This window comes from Alnus glutinosa, chromosome 10 (genome assembly GCF_958979055.1).
Source record: "Alnus glutinosa chromosome 10, dhAlnGlut1.1, whole genome shotgun sequence".
Lineage (NCBI taxonomy): Eukaryota > Viridiplantae > Streptophyta > Magnoliopsida > Fagales > Betulaceae > Alnus > Alnus glutinosa.
In genome coordinates, this window is record NC_084895.1 from 6569053 (window position 1) to 6589574 (window position 20522).

The 20522-nt window shown below is 34.7% G+C and overlaps 2 long non-coding RNA genes and 2 pseudogenes across 2 annotated transcripts; 1 reads left to right on the top strand and 3 right to left on the bottom strand.

Moving 5' to 3' along the window:
* Positions 1-227: 227 nt before the first annotated feature.
* Positions 228-2565, bottom strand: LOC133878964 (ACT domain-containing protein ACR11-like; annotated as a pseudogene).
* Positions 2566-3313: 748 nt separating this feature from the next.
* Positions 3314-4785, top strand: LOC133880767 (uncharacterized). The gene is made up of 3 exons (XR_009902397.1): positions 3314-3498; positions 3793-3893; positions 4524-4785. It is a non-coding gene; the product is annotated as an uncharacterized LOC133880767 (long non-coding RNA).
* Positions 4786-6772: 1987 nt separating this feature from the next.
* LOC133879480 (rust resistance kinase Lr10-like) lies at positions 6773-7914 on the bottom strand (annotated as a pseudogene).
* Positions 7915-11844: 3930 nt separating this feature from the next.
* On the bottom strand, positions 11845-14092 carry LOC133880435 (uncharacterized). The gene is made up of 6 exons (XR_009902280.1): positions 13854-14092; positions 13563-13740; positions 12760-13033; positions 12517-12639; positions 12233-12344; positions 11845-12139 (listed from the first exon to the last, which is right to left on the bottom strand). It is a non-coding gene; the product is annotated as an uncharacterized LOC133880435 (long non-coding RNA).
* Between the last annotated feature and the right edge of the window lie 6430 nt (positions 14093-20522).

The window sequence follows — 20522 nt, forward strand, 5'->3', positions numbered from 1 at the left end:
TGTCCGGGATCCACCAATAATCCAGGGCGATAATCAATGAGTGAAAAACCGACAAACAATGAGTGAAAAATTATTACCTCTGTGTCAAATTCTCCTGATTTAACTGAAACATTGATGTCAGTGATGTTCTTCATGAGATCCACCAATAATCTAGGGTGATCAGCTGTCTCCACATGTAGTAATTAAACTGCACAAATAACATTGTGGCGGGGGCAGAGGAGGCAGAGGCAACAAGAAATTTTATTTTTTGCTAGCTGGATTCTCATGTCAAGATGTCATGATTCTGCTTAGCAGATAATTGCTAATGTGGGTGTGGAGCTGCAGCCTCAACAATTATCATAGGAGCAACTGTTGTTGGGTTGCAGGAGTTAATCACATGAGTAAACAAAACTGATACATGCATTACCTCTGGTCAGGGCCATCACTAGAGACCTTTACATGAGTTGCTATATCCACATCAACCTGAGGAATAACAACACGGCATATCTGAATTGGGACAAAAGTGTGGGACTTCAACAATCGACATATATTTTGTGCACCCATAAATCTATCAGGATGCATTGACACAATATATCCCTCATATGGTAGTAAATCAGCATTTTGGGAATTTGACATAATACTACTTTAGAAGTCTCAAGCCACTGCATTATGTTATACGAAGGGAGCATAAAAAGAAGTGAAAAAAAGTGTTTTACTCATGCAGTTTCTTCTTTATTTTAGCCATATTTATTTTTCTAGCAAGGGACCACTTGGGGGGGAGGGGGGGGGGGGGGGGGGGGGGGGGGGGGGTGAGATCTATCAATCACTTCCTGAATAAGAACATTTCTACCATGAGTATGATGGGCAAAGGCAATGGTCACTATGGCAAACTGAAAACTGGCATCATCAAAATCAGTGCCAAGTGAACATTTTCACGCTCAATTGTGCATGCATATTAACAGTGTGCACAAAGACACAAGCACACGCAGAGTGCACATGCACACACAGCAGAAGAGACCTAAAGCCACTGGTTTGTACCACATTCATGAAATGGCAGGTAACACAAACATTTTTTATTTTTATTTTTTTATGAATAAGATAACACAAACATATTCAACGAAAGTAAACATAGTAATAATATTCTAAATGTGACAGATTTATCCCAGATTGTTAACTTTGCAACAAAAAGTGCTCCACCACACACAAACTCCAACCAGATTTAAACTTCAAAAATGAAAATATAACAGTAGAAAGATTTGAACCTGTTGTTTTGGTGGCATTACTCCAAAGGCTACTCCCATTGCTAATTGGCCGCTTGATTCCTGGAACATATTGATGAAGCTTATAAAGAAAGTAACTCCTAGAAGTGGCTCTACCAGGTGTTATCTAAATAAGAACATTAAAAAAAAAAAAAAAAGGTTTAAAGATGAAATACCGGGTGATACTCAATGGTTATTTATAATTGTTAAGCGAATTACCTCAAGCAACTTTGGATCATCTATTTTTATACCAGTGTCACTGCAAACAAACTCCACCAACAAATAAATCAAAATCCATATAAAACAGTGACAAAAAGTACTAAATACAAGGAGTAATGAGTCACATGTCAAATTTTTAAGGTTTTCAAAGTTATCTAGGAAAGTAAGATTTCCAACCGTATCAGAAACGACTAGCTGTTTTCTTATCCAGGAACAAATGTCACCAACACCAATTCTCTTTTTGTTTTTCGGTGTTTGCATTAGTTCAAGGAATTGTCAAATTTGTGACTCAAATAGCAGCAATTGTAAGGAAGGTCACTCCACAAAACATATAAGAAAGTCTCTTTCAAGGACAACAGAAATCTGAACTTTCAGTTGAGTGACCAGAAAATAAAAAAGAAGAGAAAAAAAAATCACTGGCATCAATTGCAAATTTGGCAACTGTTAGGACAGTATAAGAGCAGAGTAGACAGTAATGTATACAAGGACTGAAGTTCATATGTACATGTAAGGCATAATATAACTTACGCTCTAGTGATGGCAAACTTGTGCTTCCCAGAAGAATCCAAAAAAACATTGGCCTTAACAACATTGAGTCCAAGATTTTTAAGTGCATTCATCTGCAACCCATTTGCTGATGCTTAATGTCCACTAACCAACATATTCTAAAGTTATCTCCACAATAGTTGCACTTGGATCAGAGTCTTGGTTGATAACAACTACAGGAGTTGGGATGGTATTACTATCACTAGGACTTGCATCCTGTTTGCCACCCAATTCCCCCCAAATTCAAAAACCAAAAGAAATTAGAGAAGTAAGCTAGTTAATATGCAAAATCCCCTATCACATAGATAAAAAATTGTTCACCTCCAGAGCAGTAGGTGATGATGCTTGTGGAGTGATTACAGTGACTGAAGATAACCATCTGACAAAAACCCACAGAAACTTAACAAAAATAATAGCAACAATGCCATGCCCAAGTGTAAGTAGATGTTGGACAACTCAGCTACGTACTAAGTACGATGATTATATTTATTCTAATGAAATGATTTCACCAAGTTTTGATTTACTCAGTTTTATTTTGCTGTGCTGTTACACTTACTGACATTACAAGATTTGTTTTATTTTGCTATGCTTTTATTTTATTCTTGCTATATAGGTATTATCAAAAAATAAATAAATAAATAATGAATTTATTTTTTTTTATTTTTTTATTTTTTACTTAGAATCATTTTAGGGTCCTTAAACCAACTCAAAAAAATAGTAATTTTTTAATTTTTTATTTTATTTTGAGTCGTTTTAATGCTAAGACGGCTCTAAAACGGCTCAAATTCCATGTCCCGCACGCACGCCCCCATTTTTTTGTCAAAAATTTTCAAACTCTATTTTTTTCTTCTTCTTCTTTTCTCTTCCTTTCTCCCCTGCCCTTTCTTTCTTCTTTTCTTTTCGTTTCGTTCCAACCGAAAGAGAGAATAGAGAGAGACCCAGACAGAAAGAAAGTGTAATGAGCTTTCTTGTTTATAAAATGTAAATGGTAGATATTGATGGATATTAATATGAAATTGGGATGGATAATGGTGATTGAATGTAAAAGATGGATGCTGAATAAGGTAGGGCAATTCGAGAAGCCCAAGAACTCCAATGATTCATTCAAGAATAGCTAATCTCCAATGATACCCATACAATCTTTCCTTGATAGCTAATAATATAGACTCAACTAATTATGAACCTAACTATTATTATTCAGCCCAACTAGTTATTCAATTATAAACCCAAGCCCAAAGGCCCTACCCCAATATCCCTTACATTTAAACCCAAGCCCACAGGTACTAACATAATATCCCTTACAGAAAGAGAGACCGAGAGAGAGGGAGAGAAACAGAAAGCTTGAGAGAAGAGCCGTGCGGTGGGCTAGCCACCGTTTGGGGCGGACGACGGCGCCGGGTCGGGTGGGTCGCGGCCCAACGCCAGTGAGGCAAAAATCTTGGAGTTCTGGCATTTTCTCGGTAGCCAAGCAGTAGAAAATCCATTTTTTTTTTGGGTAAGTATAATTTTTAGGCTTGATTTCTTGATTTTTGTTTTGATTTGTGTTGTTTTGTGAAGATTTTCGTTATACCCACTTATTCCGGTTCTATAATGATAAAAATCAACCACCAAAACAGGTATATATTTTGTTTTATGCTTCCATTTTTTTTTTCCAAGTTTTCCTGGTAACCAATCAGAGATTAACGGGTTTTGTTTCTGAACTATTCTTTATTTTCATACGTATTCGTCAGTACCATAATGGATTTTCTTGTTTCTTGGAATTTTCTGTGAGTTGGAATTGATCTTCCAGCTATTGAAGTCCGATTTGAGCACCTAAACGTTGAAGCAGAAGTTCATGTAGGAGGCAGAGCCTTGCCTTCCTTCTTTAACTTCATTATAAACATCCTAGAGGTAACCATCTGCAAACTCTACAACATAAGTTAGTGATAAATTTTATTAATTTCTTGAAATGAGAAAATACGCTCAGCTGTTATCTTGAATTGGATTCTGAATTTCTGGGATATCTGTATCAAATTTCTAATTTGATGGGATATTGAAGGTGACAAGCCAATTTTCCATAGAGTTCTGTACTTGGAAAATAGTTATTAGGATTTAAAAAGGATTTAAAATGAGATTGTACATGCATTTGCATGGTTGGGCATTTTATATGCATATGGATTTGCCCATAGAGATGGATCTGACACAATGTGAGTTGTTTGTTTGTTAGTAATTCATCTCTATGTGAATGTAATCACATCTGGTTTTAAGCTGAAACATAATTATTACACAGTCAAACTTCAGTGGTTGTTCTTTACATATCTTTAACAAGAACTTATCTGTGTACTTCATTTCTACCCAAATACTTCAAAGGATATTTGAAATCAACAGTTTTGACTGTTAAGTTCTATATGCAGTTTAATGGCAGCTTCATGTTTTGGAAGTGGATAGCTAGCTATTACTCTTGCAGTGGTCATGGTTCATTCACTCAGAATATTTTGTCTTTGCAGATACTTATCAAAAAAAAATATTTTGTCTTTGCAGATGAATGAAATGTAATGGCAAGGGAAAGATATATGCTCTGCCTATTAAGGTCAATGTTTTGTATTCATTTATATAATCATCATAGGTAAAGTATACAGTCTCAGAATATTTGTCTTCCGTAATTTTCTTGAGTTCTTTGGCAGCATCTGGTAAATCGAAGCTCATAGATGGAGAGACATTTTTATAACTGCGTGGAGAATTTGTCTGTTGATAACTGAACTTAATTAGTTGCTCATTCTTTACAAGGTCTTTTGCTGTATTAGATCAGACAATAGTTTAGTCTTATTTGGATTTGCTCAGTGTAGCAATGAGACATGCATAAAGAAACAAACTTGGATTGATTTTACCTGTTTCATTTTTCAAAGTAAAATTTCATTTCATTCCACAAACAAAAGGGGAAAAAGAACAAACAAGTTGTGCTTTGCCAAAGAAATAATTGATTGTAAATACAATATTGGTGGACCAAATTACATATGTACACCTTCAGATGAGTTGTGCTTTTTTGAGTATATCTTAAGTTGCTCGTTGTGGTCATCAATTAGTTTGATTTGTTGTTTACTTGTGATAATTTGCTCAAAACAGTGACTCCTTTCTTTTTCTTTTTTTTCTTTTTTTTTTTTTTTTTTTGTAGTGACCTCAGAATAACATGAGGAGTCTTAATAACGAATTAACAAAATATGCTAACAAATTTGAAAGAAATAAACTTCAAGTGCAATGTACTTGCATAACGCAATCACCAACTTTTAAAGCACCAGTTTTCAAATTCAACAATTTATTTTGTCGTAACTAAATTTACATTAGAAAAATATGAATGGGCATGAGAGAGATGACAAAACTTAAACCCAAGACTACACATGGCCATAAAAAATTCCACCAAACCGGGGCAGTTCAAAGTACAGGTTTGAGCCAAAGAAAATTACCAACAAAAGCATATATTTATACAAATACAATAGACTCTAATTAATAAAATAGAATGTATGGATGGTTAATAAATAAGAATATAAACAACCCTTGAACTTTGGGGCTATCTACACTGAATGCTATGTATCTACATAGTATAATATGACTTACACAAATTTAATGTTTAGCAACATTAATCATAAATATGAGGTAATTTAATATGTCAAGGTATTTTTTTTTTATGGTTACAATTTTTGTCAAAAAGATCAAAATGATACATCTTCTATGATTTAGATTAAAATCACATTTTTTGTCTACAAAATCACAATGCCAAGGGTACTCTAAGTAAAGAGTGGATTCCTATCTCTTACCATCCAAAGCTAACCCAAATGCCAAATCTGGTAAGTTAGTGAGTTCTCCGATTTAGCTTGAATTTTACCATCTACAATTGCCTACCCAACGTAAGGCTCAAGCCCAATCTCAGTTATGCGCTATTAAGAAAATAATATCTTGCAAGCTATGAGTCTTTGTTATTTATTGTTTTTTTTTTGCCCTTTTCAGTTTTAAGGTCGTCAACTAAGCTTATCTACAAAAGGAAAAAGAGCAAAAACGAAGACTAATGCTACTCATCACACTTGTTATATATTGATTGATGTTGCATATTGTCGCAATCTAAAGTTTATGGGAGATATTGTCAATTGGATGGTAGTTTGAAGGGGGGTATGCGGACTTTTTCCTTGAATTAAAGTTTCTTAATTAAATTGAAATTGTAATTTCCATTAGTAAGTAAATTTTTCATAGTAATAGAAACTTATAGGCTATAGTGCATGATGCTTTTTGGTGAAGAAAATATCTGAAGAACATATGGATGGCCCTTTAGATATTGATATCACTTGGAAAAGGTTTTTGATGTCTTCTATCCCTATTCACTATCCAAAACTTTTTAGGGTGACTTTAAATATTTAACCACTGTTTTAACATTCTATGGCTCCAAACATTTCAAATAAAAAGTTGGTCAAATTGTTTGTTAGCTTCCATATTCAAAAATAAAATTTCATGAATGTCAACAATATTATCTCCAAATGACAAGGATTGGTCCAATTTAATATGACAAATTCACAAAGCAGCGGATTATTAATAGAAAATGAAGAATAGCAACATATCTTCTCAAACTTCAAACTCAAATTCATTGTTCAAGTACGAGAAAATGGAATTGAAGATAAAAAACTTATGTAATAAGGAGAGTTATCTTAAATCAAACAAACTCTTATTTGTTACACATAAATGTTAAGCATCTTTGCGCTATCAAATATATATGAGAAAACTAATTTTCTCCTTGAATAGGGATATAATAAATCAAAATACTCATATAAATTAATTTGCATTTAAAATTGAGATGATTGACTTGATTCATTTGATTGATTCAAATTTTCTCCACCACCTGTTACGATTTGGTCTAGTGATGAGAGGAAAGGCTTGGAAGGCATTTGTAAGCATTCAACATCTCTTTGAAGCATTCGAACGACTTTTTTTATTGAAGGGCAATCATTAGGCTTCACTTGTATACACCATAATACAACAATGATCATCTTATTGCCTATTTTCTTTTCCTCCTCTGTGGCGTCTTCCAATATTTCTTTGTCGTTTCCATTTTGCAATTGGTCATAAACCCAAGTAGGGAAGTATATTTGGCTTAAGTGTTCTGCAAATGCATTTATATTCTTTCTTCTTCCGGTCAGTTCCATCAATAACATTCCAAGACTATAAACATCAGCTTTGTATGAGACGCCTCCAATATTTTTGTAGAACAACTCGGGAGCCATGTATCCTAATGTCTCTCTTGCAGCAGTCAAAGAAACAATGCTGTCATTTACTGGATATAATTTTGCTAGTTCAAAGTCAGAAACCTTGGGAGTAAAATTTTCATCAAGAAGAAGGCTTGATATCAAAATGTAAAATTTGCATGTCACATCCTTGATGTAAATATTCAATCCCACGAGCCACTCCTAGAGCTATATCATACATTTGATCATAGCTTAGGAGCGTCCATACTTATGGAGAAAATATGTATTTATTTAGGAAACCATTAGGCATGAACTCATAGACAAGAGTCTGTTTCGATCCTTCAACGCAAAAATCAATGAGTTGCACTACATTAACATGGTGAATCCTTCTAATGGCTGCAACTTCGCTTATAAAATCTTGTCCGTACATTAGCTTTGGACTTACCTAACATCTTTATAACCACAAGACGACCACTTCGAAGTGTTCTTTTAAATACAGTGCCATAACTTCCTTCACTCAATTTCTCCTTGAAACTTTTAGTAATCTTCCTAATTTCGGAATAAGAGTACCTTATTGGCATGAGGTTATTACGACTTTGTAGAAATTCTTCAACAACATCATAAATGGATAAATGCCTCCTATTCCATTTATATATCAAGAATGCAATCACAAATGGAGTCCCCAATATCATTTTTGCTGCTTGGAATAGTCCTGTATATGGAAGAACATCACCAAAGCATGGATTGTAAGCCAACATGTTGTTGCATTGCTGTAATTATATATTTATTTTAGTATAGATCCTTGTAATTAAGTACAATACTTATTATCTTTTTCAGGTAATAATTCATATTTTCATTTTGGCCACATGTTAATTAATTAATTCATGCTTAACAGTGCATGTATATATAAAATTGATTGGAGGAGCTGCAAGAAGTATGAAAAAATAATAATAATAATAATTAATTAATAAAATTGCATAAACAAATGTGAGCATATATAGGGCAATGCTTAAGAAGAAATAAAAGCAACAGTATAAACCTCTTAGCTTCATCATCGAGGACAATCAATATTCGATTTCTATATAGTAGTGGAAGTGGTAGTCGTAGTTGTACGTAGTTGATATAATACTGTACATTGACAAACAAAAGAATAACATAGAATTAAAACTCAGCATTTGTCGTCTTTTTTTTTTACGTAAACATCCGTTATAACATCACATTGCAATTTGCAAGGAATGATTTGTTTATAAAAAAAAAAAAAAAAAGAAAAAAAAAAAAAAAGATAATCAAAATAAAAATGTATAGATATCTACGATTCTTACCTATGGACGTTGGTGCTTCTAGTATTCTCACAATATCTACAACTTGAAAAAAAAATAAAAATAAAAATAAAAAATTCATAAATAAATAAATTCATTAATTAATCAAAAAGGTGATTTGAATAATTTTAAAAGTCTATAAATATAAATAAATCTATAAACCTCTAGACTTGAGGTATCTTAGAATTAGATCGTATTGAATTCTCATGATAGAAAACTCAAGGATTCCTTGTTTGCCTAAGAAAAGAATAACGTTAGCGTATAGAAGCATGAATACATGGTTAGCGATGAGAAAAGAAACAGAAATTTAACGGTAAACATGTAAGAAATTTAATTAGAAATTGCAAGTGTTATATACGCACCATCTCGATAGCTACTAACATTGTTAGCCTCATTGGGGTCGCAAACTGTGCACCTTCCGTAATAAGCTCGGTACCAGAAAAGCTCAAAACCCCATAGCATTAATTCATTGCGGAAGTTTGTACAGAAAATATTTCTCAAGTCATCATTATAATAATTAGCACTTTGAGTTTTGAAAATTTTATATTTAATTAGTACTTGAGTTTCAATTCCCATCACATATGATACCTCTGTTTTGGAAAAAGATCAAATTAGTACCTTATTCAAATTTTCCGTCTAAAAACTAACGGCTTGCCAGGTGTCAACCCCTAAGAGTTGACATGTGTTTTAATATAAAAAATAAAAAAAATCTTTAAAAATTAATTATAACTTAATAACTTAAAAAAAAAGAAAAAAAAAAAAAGAAAAGAAAAAAGAAGAAGATGGGTGGCTGAGCCACCCTCTTGATCGGTTTGAGGTGGCCGAACCACCCCATGGGGTGGTTCGGCCATCCTATGGCAAAAATAAAAAATAAAAATAAAAATCAAGGGTTTTGGTCCTTGGGGGTGGTTCAGCCACCCCCATGGGCCATAGGGGTGGTTCGGCCACCCCCGGCTAGCCGGTCAAGTCTTCTTTACATTATCTTTTGTTGGAATTAGAGGTCATCTTCTAATCAACTAGTCAACTAGAGACAAAAACAAAAGCGCTATGTGGAAATAAGTTAGAAATTTAAAAACTAAAGTCTTTAGCTTAAATGTCTTCGAGTGGCTATAGTCTTTCATTCACGTGTTATATTCGTAGATAAGTCTTCTTTACATTATCTTTAGTTTGAACTAGAGGTCATCTTCTGATCAATTAGTCAACTAAAGACAAAAACAAAAAGTGAACCATCCAAAATTCGCTTTAGTCATTATATATTGAACAGAAGCAAAAGCCTCAGTAACGGTCGAGCGATAGTAAAATGTCATAGCAAATCCCATAGCTACTTGTACTAGAAAACAAGTAATTGTAATTCCGCGTAAACAATAAAATATATTGACATGCGGAGGACTGTATTTACTAGTTATATCATCTGCAATCGTCTGAATCTCAAGACTTTCTTCAAACCAATAATAGACTTTATTGAGATAGGTAAACTCGAGAAACTCCTCCTCCAAGAACTATATTTGAGAATTTCATCTCGTACGGCTCAAACAGAAATACCCCAATACTGGCTATAACGGATATGTGTAATAGAAAGTTTGAAACTTCTTTAATGAAAGGAATATGTTAAAAAGGTAATTGTATTTGCTTCGATAGATATGCTCTTCATGCACTTGAACCCGCTTGGTTCACATCTAAACAAATAGAAGTAAAGCAATGAGCAATGAGATGAATTGTGCACCGTGAAACTTTTGTGGAATCTTGAGATTGATTTTGAATTTTTTTTTCTTTTCTTTAAAAACTTGTTGGAAGACTGCGACGTACGAACAGTTGAATCTCACCATAAACTATCAGAGGCGGTCGGATTTTGCAAGACGGTCGAATCTCGCCACAAAATACAAAGGGGTAGTCGGATCTCGCTGCAAAGAACCAAGGGACGGTCGGATCTCGCTGCAAAGAACCAAGGGACGGTCGGATCTCGCTGCAAATACCAAGGGACAGTTGAATCTCATCGCAAAACACCAAGGGACAGTCGGATTTCACCGTAAAATATCAAATCTGATAGGCCTTTTATTTTTTCACAAGGAATTAACAAGAACGATAAAAAAATGAACTCTCATATCTTGTTTTGTTTTCTAATACTATGTGAAAATTAGAGACAAAATGATAAGTGAATAAAAGAAAGAAAAATAAAAAATTGAAATCCACATGATCGAAAACTGACGTTAGCCTATATACCTCTAATACCATGAAAGATAATATAATGCAGGATATAAAAATAGACACAAAGAATTACTTAGTTCGGTATATGTCTAACGTACACATGATAAAGTCCAAATGGCTACATTTTGCTCTTATTTCTTTGAGTTAATTTTACAATATAACATGCTCTTATTTAGAAGAGAATTAGACAATACAAATATAGTTCAACTACAACTAAGTACCAGTCTTCAATTCTAACTAGGTGATAAACTTTCATGTCTTAAAAAACTGGGTGACATACTTCAATTGCAGATAGGTCACAGTTTTTAACTATGACTAAGTATGGTCTTCAACTATAATTAAGTTAAAGTCTTTAACTGTGATAGCCTTCAACTGTAAACAGCAAGCAATGAAATTTCTTTTCTTTTTTTTCTTTTTTTTTTATTTTTTTGATATGTAATTTGCAAGCAATGAAATTTCTTCCCCCACTCTCTTTTTATATTTTATATAGAGACAAAAAAAAATAAAAAAATTGTCGTTAGAGTCTTAGAGAGAATTTTAAAAGAAGAATCCACGAACCTTGTATGTTGAAAACTACCTGTAAGTTCACACAATAAGTGAACCCTACCAAGAGCCCACAAAATACTTTGCATCTTGCTCTGCCTCGCACCAATAATTCAACAGCTTTATGCTTCTCTCCATGTCAAGGAAGTGTTACAAACTTAAATATTACGTCCGGAAAGCAATGAAACTTCTTTCCCCCACTCTCTTTTTATATTTTATACTAGTTGGGATGGCAGGTGCATTGCACGTGCTTGGTTTCGATGTTATGTATCAGTATAATTGTTATCATTGAGGAGATTACTTTTGATCCATAAGCAGACATGAGACACATAATGACTTCTTATACCAAACTGAAGAATTATATTAAATTGGGGGGGGTAAAAAATAACGGAATGTCCCATTTCCTGTTCTTGCTTGGTAGATTTATGTTTGTTTGATCTTGAATGTACAAAACTCTGTTTTGTTCAGGTTTCAGGCTATGTGTGCTGGTTACTTGCTTCTTGTTTCTATTTTGGATTAATACCAGTTATTTAAAAGAGTATGAAAAATGACATTTTATACCAAATCAGCACATTACTACAAATGAGTCATACTTTATATAATCACCAATATTCAGCCAGGTAATGACAAGAAGACCTATTTATAACAACCAAATTCCAAACCAAAAGGCAAACCAAAAAAGCCAGAAAAACTCAAAAGGTTTAAACTAAATGGCACATTGATTCAAAAAGTTTACTGTTTGTCATCGTTGTGTGTTTGCTAATGACTTCAACGTAGTCAGCAACAAGATATACAGAGTAAAAACCAACTCCAAACTGCCCAATGAGATTGAGATCTCCACTTGTCTGCATTTCCTCCACGAACGCTGAAAGAAAAAAAGATCAATCCAAATCCACATAGTTAACAACGAACTCTAATAAAAAACAAAACTTTACAGGACTTAGCATGACATAGATACCTGAAGTTATAGATTTTGCTATGGTACCCAAGTTCTTGATTAAATCCTCCTTTGTCATACCAATACCTCTGTCAAGAATTGAAAGGATTTTTTTCTGTTTGTCTAATTTAATCTGCATTATATCATTTCACATGTTTCAGACCAAAAAAAAAAAAAAGCGTTCCATATTCAGCAATACATGTACCAACTTTCATCAAAAGCATCCACAAAGTCAATTATTTAGATTCACGATGGGATCTGCACATCCTGCAATCAAAAGTAATCATTTATCAATGAAATCATACCATTCCTTCGCTGCTGCACATACTGATCACTTGGTCACAAAAATCAAATGGAAAATCTAAGTGCATTCCCGAAGAGAAGTTCACACATGTTCAAAAATCCACTCGACTGCCGTTGATCATTCTCTACAACATCAACATCACAAAGGATAGTCTAGCTTAAAATATATTCCAGTACACAGGTGAAAAGGAATAAGCATAATTTTCTAGAACCAAGCAACCAACTACAAAATTAAACTATCTAACCTTGTTTATCATATTCCATTGCCCCATTCTAGGTTGTTCCCTTTGTTTATCATATAAAAGCTGCAAAGTGAAAACTAATAGATCACAATTCTCATGAATTGAAAAGTAAGCTTGCCCAATCCCAAGATTTAAAAAGCTTCCAATAGCTATTGCACACCAAATTGATTTCATGCATGATAAGAATTGAGAGAAGAAGAAATAACCCCAGTCCTCCATCTAGTTGTCCCACTTAGTTGATGGAAGAAAAATGGAAATGATCTAGCAAACTGTGACACTGCATACGAAGAGATGTAAACATATCAATGAAAATAAAATAAAATAATTCAGACATCGAAAGTAGATAATAACATATTGAATACAAAACAAAGATTCTTGGTTTCAATTAATATGAGAAGGGATTTCCATTATTTCCAATATAATCACAAGAACACTTGTCTGATGGGTGAATTCCTTGTCACTGTCCAAAAAATATTTGTGCATTGCACCAGTCCAGATAAAAGATTCTAAAAAAAAATCCACCCTTGACATTTTTCCAAGTCCCACACTATATTACGAATCCACCCGACTAAGAAAATAAATCTAAAGAACAAAAAAAAAAAAAAATTGAAATTTTGTTTTGTGAAATTGGTAAATGATAAATCTTGAACTAACACAAAGACTATAAAAAAAAAAAAAAAAAAAAAAAAAAAAAAAAAAAAAAAAAAAAACCGGAAAACCAAAATTCACGGGTCTTTACCCAGCTCTCTCAGATCAAATTAAAAAATAAATAAAATAAAATAAAATAAATAAATAAAAAATTCTACCTGTTCATTTCTCGGCATAACCAAACGGAGCTTGAAGACACAGACCAAATTCTTCAAAAACCGTAGTTTTGGAAAAGAGAAATCGGAGCAACCCAAACGGCAGCTTTGTTTCTCCCTCACTGTGCAGGTCTTTCTCTCTTATTTTTCTTTGCAGCGATTCCACTCCCTTTTGATTTCTCTGTGCGTCAAACCAAAGCAGAAAGGAAAGAAAAAAATTTATCTATATATATGTGCCAGTCTGTGTATACAGAAAGCATACGAGTGTATGTTATACATAAAAGACGTACTTACATGATGGATTGAAGATTTAGGGCATTGAGGAAGGCGAAATTGCAGGATATAGAGGAAGGCAAAACACGCGATTTCTTGACCGATTGGAGAGATACAAAGCAGGGCGCACCAATAAAAGGTGACCGGCGCGATTTCGGGATGCATTTGTTCAACAAAATGTCCTTCAGTATGGCTGGTTGCAGACGAAAAAATTATGAGGAAAAAAAAAATTCACAGAAAAAGAACATGCTGGAAGAAGAAAGAAAGAGGGGCGAACATTAAATAAGTAGAAGAGCCTACTTATTTAATGCGAAAAAATGAAAAGACAAAAAGGCCCCGGGGAAAGAACAAATCTATAACAAAGAAAACGGCACAACAGTAATTAACGTTAAAAGGCCAAAAGGAAAATGTTAGATTTACAACACCAATACAACAACTGTACAACAATCCCTCACATGAGGATGGGTCCCACATACTGGGGCCCACCCTCATGTGAGGGGTTGTTGTACAGTTGTTGTATTGATGTTGTACAAGAATCAAATCCCAGGCCAAAAAGCCCATAATTTTTTTTTTTTTTTTTTTTTTTTTTTGATTTCTCCTTCTCTCCATATCAAGCAATTGAGGCAAGAACAGAAAATCACTCGTCGACTATCTTTTATTGATCTCTAATCAAAATACGTAAAAAATAAAATTGATGCACTATAGTCTAGATGGCCATAAGGCCCATAACATATATTTATACTACCTTTTGCTTCAATCAACTAGTGAGTGGGAGAAAAGAAAACACTAGTTTATTGAAAAAAAATCAAGGTAAGTGGGACTAATAAAAGTAGAAAAGAAAACACTAAAGGAAAGCACTAGTAAGTGCACATTCGTTTCTTTTTCTTTTACTAATTACATTCGTTTTAATTTTTATAGTAAACAATTGATAGTATTCAAAGATTAAAACATAAAATGATTTTTAAAATTCAGTATTCAATTAGTCTGTCGGGACAAATAGATTTCACAAGCCTTCTCTTTTAGACTATTTAAATTTAGAAAGAACTTCACTTATAACTCTGATCTTTCATTACTTTTGAAATAAGGTACTCAAACTTTAAAAATATCAATTTAGAGTATTCATCTTTCAATTTTCAATTTCAACCTTCCGTTAGAATTTTCCATTAAATTCTATTAAAATTTCAAAATACCCCTTCTCTTTTTTTAAGAAAAAAAGAAGGAAAAAAATTGCAAGGATTTAGGTGTTGTTCATAATTTAATTTAATTTGTAAAAATACTCATGTCTGAATCTTTGAAAAATATTTGTAATTTTTTTTTTTTAAAAAAAAAAACACGGTGGTATTTTGGTCATTTTGATAAGATTTAACCGAAAATTTTAACGGAGTGTTGAATTGAAAGAAATTGAAAGATGGATACCTTAAATTGACACTTTTTAAAGTTTGGATATCTAGCTAATTATTTCAAAAGTGATGAAAATTTAGGGATTATAAGTGAAGTTTTCCCTCAAATTTATAGAAATTCCAACAGCATAATTTTATAATCTTGGAAAAAACCAAATATTCTTAGTCTAAAGGTACATCAAATAGCATGAAGCATGCAAAGTCCGACTTACTAGTGCTTTGTTGATTCAAGATAATATTAAGGGTGCGTTTGGGATTGCGATTTCGTAGACAATAAGTGCGATTTTAAACTAAATCGCAGAACATAGATCGTTTGGGAACTGCGTTTTTAAAAATTGCGATTTGAAAACGCAGAAAATCTGCTTTTTCAAATCGCAGATAAGATGGTGCTTTTTTGAAAACGCAGAATTTTAAAAGGTAAATTCGCGATTTTAAAGGCTAAACTGTGATTTTGCCAAATGCTTAACTGCGTTTTTAAAAATCACTTTTTTCAAATCGCACATTTTAAAATCGTTATTTTAAATCGCGCTTTTTAAAATCGCAAACCCAAACGGACCCTTAGGGATGGCCATGCGAGCCATATATTAATTATGGGGTGGCTGTGCGTTAGTGAGGTGGCGGCGGCTAGCCATATTCAATCTGTGGAGGTGGTAGTACTATCTTTATAATTTTGTTTTTCTCCTTTTCTTTTTGTTTGAAAAAGGGAAGATTTCTAATTTTATACTAACTCCATAGAATAATTAAAGCAATTCATATGAAATCAGATAGAACATGTGATTTGGTGACGACAATAAACTCAATGAGCTAGGGAGTAGAGATAAACCACCTCATTTTATCTTACCACATTAATAGTATATTATTTGATCACAATAAACTTGATAGACCTTTTTTCCATTAAATTTTCAAGTGTGATTTTGTCACACTAATCCAACTTATTTTAATTTAATTGTAATATATTCATTAAATATTTTTTTGGACACTATTGTCAAAGAGGAAGAGGAGGATGTATACCTATATGCACGTCTTAACTATTGTTCATGGGCCTAATATGAAGCCTCAGTTTTGAGAACACTAACTTACAGTAGTAAGTTGTGACCGGGGGGAGAGGGGCATGGCCTAAGAACCCAAAAAAAAAAAAAAAAAGGTCAAAAAGAAAAAAAAAAAAAATTAGCCTACAGCTGGCTTCTAGTTATAAATTTTTTCCCCCCTAGCCCCTAGCTATAATAGATTTTGGTCTTTTTTTTTTTTTTTTTTTTTTGAACAAAGTGCTATCTTCATTGCTGAACAACCACCCAAATGGGTAATACAATCATAAAACACATACAAAGAAACACGGCACCACATACAAAGCTACAAGTGCCCAACGACGAAGAACAGCAAAACCCGAAGGCCATAAGAGTGATTAGAGAAAAAGATTCTCTACCCACAAAGTTAGAAAATCTAGCTTAAAGCAGCTACCATTACAGTAGATTGTGAATCAAAGACAAGAATATACACCCAATACAAATAGAAAACTCCCGGAAACAAGAACCGTAAGAACTGCCGCTAGAGACTGCGCATGTAGAACACGCACCTTCTCCGGGAACCTCCCTTGCGCCGAGTGACCTACAGGAGTCCGGATCGTCACCATCGGAGACCGAAGAAGCAAACGGTGACCCTCACGCGCAAGATCAGGTAAAGAAAACCCTGACGAGTGACCACATGGACTTGCCGAATGACCACCAAGACCAGAGAAAGCCGGCGACCGCAACAGAAAGGTCCTTGTTGAAGAAATTCCAACCGAGTCTTGTAGATCTAGCTTTGACAACATCTCTGCCGGAACCGCCAACACCTGCCGTTCATCACGGATCTGGACCAGAAAATCTTCTATTTGCACCAACATACAACAACAAAACAAAGAAAAAAAAAAAAAAAAAAAAAAAAAAAAAAAAAAAAAACCACCACTGGATCTAGCACTGGGGGGACAAAACCCACCACCGAATCTAACACCAGGGAGACAAAAAACCACCCTAGCCTTCGGAGTCTAGGGGAAGAACAGCGCCGGGAGGGGGAGGTGTGAGGCCTCCCCCCTGGTGAACGCAACTCACACTGAGCTCTCTCTCTCTCTCTAGAAACTTCAGAGAGAGAAAAGAGGTAACTTGTTTATTTCCTCTTCAGATCTATGTTCAATAGCTTTTGGCCTTGTCCCTGATAGTAAGTTGTAATGTTTTGATCTGCCACTTGTGTGGCAGTTTTTGGATGCTATGTTACTTATGTAATACAATGTTTGAGGTATTTACGTGATATAAGTTTTTATTAGATGCTCTCGCTTATTTATAATTTGAGGTGAGCTTGTAGTCTTTTTATTTTTTTAAAATAGAAAAAAAGAAAAATTTTATGCATGTTGTTTTTGTTGCAAGAGTTCTAGTTCTATCATTATTATATGCAGTCGCGAGAGTTCTATTACTAGATATTTTTCACTTATAGCTTACGTTAAAGCCAGGGATTACAATCTTCCCATACTCTTTCTTTAAGATGAGCTACCCTTTGAAGCACCTTTAGTTGACTTTGGAACCAAACTTCGCTTTGGTGATCTGAAATAATCCAATAAAACCAAAGTTTCAATATTATTGAGTTTAATTGTATATTAAATGGGGAAACAAAATTTTTTTTTTTTCATAAATTAAGGATGTTCTATAAAAGAATATAGAAAAAAATGAAGTTACAGAAGGTATACAAAAATTCCAACTAAATTTACAATCTAAAATTTGGAAGGGAACGAAAGTTTGGAAATAAAAAGGCACTAGAGCTGTCCAGAACAGTCATCTAATCAAACAAAAATTGTAAAAACATAGATTATAGGATGTCTTAATCGAGGTCAATACCATTGATTCATGTACAAACAACAAGATTTTGCATGAATCAAACTTATATATGTCAAATAAGAAGAATAAAATAAATTTCATTTTCGTTTCATTCATGAAAGAACGTACAACTTCAAATTAATTAAGCATAATTAAAAACATGTTACAGAATTATAAGTAAGTTCGATCAAAACAATCTTCACATGCCCCATTTCTTTTTTGGATGAATGAATGATTTCAAAACCACATGATCCCAACAAAGGGACCCAACCCAAAATCCAAGCACTTGAGCAGAAAACAAATTTGCTTGCCGTGCAGGATATCGAACCCAATACACCAATTTTCACTAATGCTCCGTTTGTTTCGACGTAAAATGATTTCCGTCGGAAAATGATTTCGACGAAATCATTTTTAGTCGAAACAATTTTCTCGAAAATATTTTTCGGTGTTTGGTTCGCACGAAAAAATTACAAAATGTAAAAATGAGAGTATGGTAATTGTCGCCGGAATCCGGCAACGTCCGGCCGCCGATGCCGGATTCTGGCGAAAAAAGTTTGACCGGATCCGGCCAAAATGGCCGGATTCAGGCCGGAATATTCCGGATCCGGCCGAATCAATGGCCGGATCCGTCCAGATCCAGCCGGATCCTGGCCGTTTTGGCCAGATCCGGCTGGATCAATAGCCGGATCCATCCAGATCTGGCCGGCCAGGCCGGAACCTGGCGATATTCTGGCCGGGATTTGGTCTGCCGGTGCCGGATTCCGGTACAGACAGAATTCCGGATGCCTGATTCCAGCACCGGCAGAATTCCGGTGGCCTGATTCCAGCGCCGGCATGTTTCCGGCGACTGGATGTTGTCGGACTCCGGCGCTGACTGGATCCCGACGACCGACAATTGCTAAATTCTGACGATCGGATATCAAACATGCGTGTAAGGACGAAAAGCTTAATTTCGGAAAACGATTTACGGTTTTAAAAATCGTAAATCGTTTTCCGAAAATTAAAAAAGCTGTTACGGTCAAACCGAAAATGATTTTCGTTGACTGTTATTTTCGCCTCAACCAAACACCAGAAAATGCCGAAATTATTTTCCAGAAATCATTTTACACCGAAACAAACGGAGCATAAACCTCCCTTTAAAATTGACCCTATGCTTACTATCCCAAATTACAGCATTTAAAATCTGCTCTTCAGAACTAGGAGTACTGGCATGACAGATAGCATATTTCTATATAACCAAATAGGATAAACCATTGCATTGCAACCAAGCTCAACTTACATAGAAAGGCACTCAAGCTACCACCCCTCCAATTCCTAATGCCAAGAGACGACGTGCATGTTCCTCATTTCATCAAGCAAATTAAGTGACTCTCAAATATGTTTTGAAACAATAATATAATCTAATGCTGAGTTTTGGAATCATAATAATGAAGATAAAGTTCAAAACACTAGCGCAGTAATTTGAGAGAAAAGCACCCTACCTAATATTATTAAATGCAAGCTTGACAATTCGGGTTCACGGGTCGGGTTCGTGTCAACCCGACCAACCCGATTGTCTAAACGGGTCTTACACGAACCCGACCCGATTATTAATCGGGTCAGAACTCGTGACCCGAAGACAACCCGATTAATAATCAGGTGACTCGAATACGACCTGTTAAACACGATTAGTAATCGGGTAACTCGTTAACCCGTCACGACCCGACCCGACCCGACTTTTTTGAATGCTGTTCGACAGTTTGAGGCGAAACCCATAAATGAAACAAACAAAACGGGCAAACCCGAGAGAAGAAAACCAAAGAAATCCAACAAAATAAGCAAATCCCACCATTTCAAATCAAACCAATCAACAGATATACATTGTTCCATCAAATCCCAACTCAGTAAACACAATGTCAGGCCCAAATCTGGAAAGAAACACATCCCAAAACAAAAAGCAAAATAATATATAAAACTTAAAAGAGTCTTAGAGGGAATTCGAGTTCACAGGTCGGCGACCACCGGCCGAAGGAGAGAGGGAGAGAGAGAGACTGCGTGAAGATGAAGTGTGAAAGAGACACTGAGTCACTGAGATAGGCTGGACTGGAGGGGCGTCAAGGGACCGTTGGACCGAAGGGTGAAACACTGAAAGTCTGGAAGAGAAGACGAGATCTCAAGAAGTGCGGCGTGCAGACTGCGGAGTGTGGGTGACGGGCGTGCGGGCTGGTGCGACCGTGCGGCTAGCAAGCTAGGGGTCGTTTCTTTGATTCTTTTGAGTGAATACACTGAATTGGCAATTGGGGTTTCTCAATTCTCACTTTCTCCGTGTCTAGATTCTTCATTGAGTTCGTTCTAGTTCTACCATATTTTTATTTTTATTTTTATTTTTTTAATATAACCGGGTCTAATCGTGTCATAATCGGGCCGACCCGATTATGACCCGAACCCGATTATGATAAACTTAAACC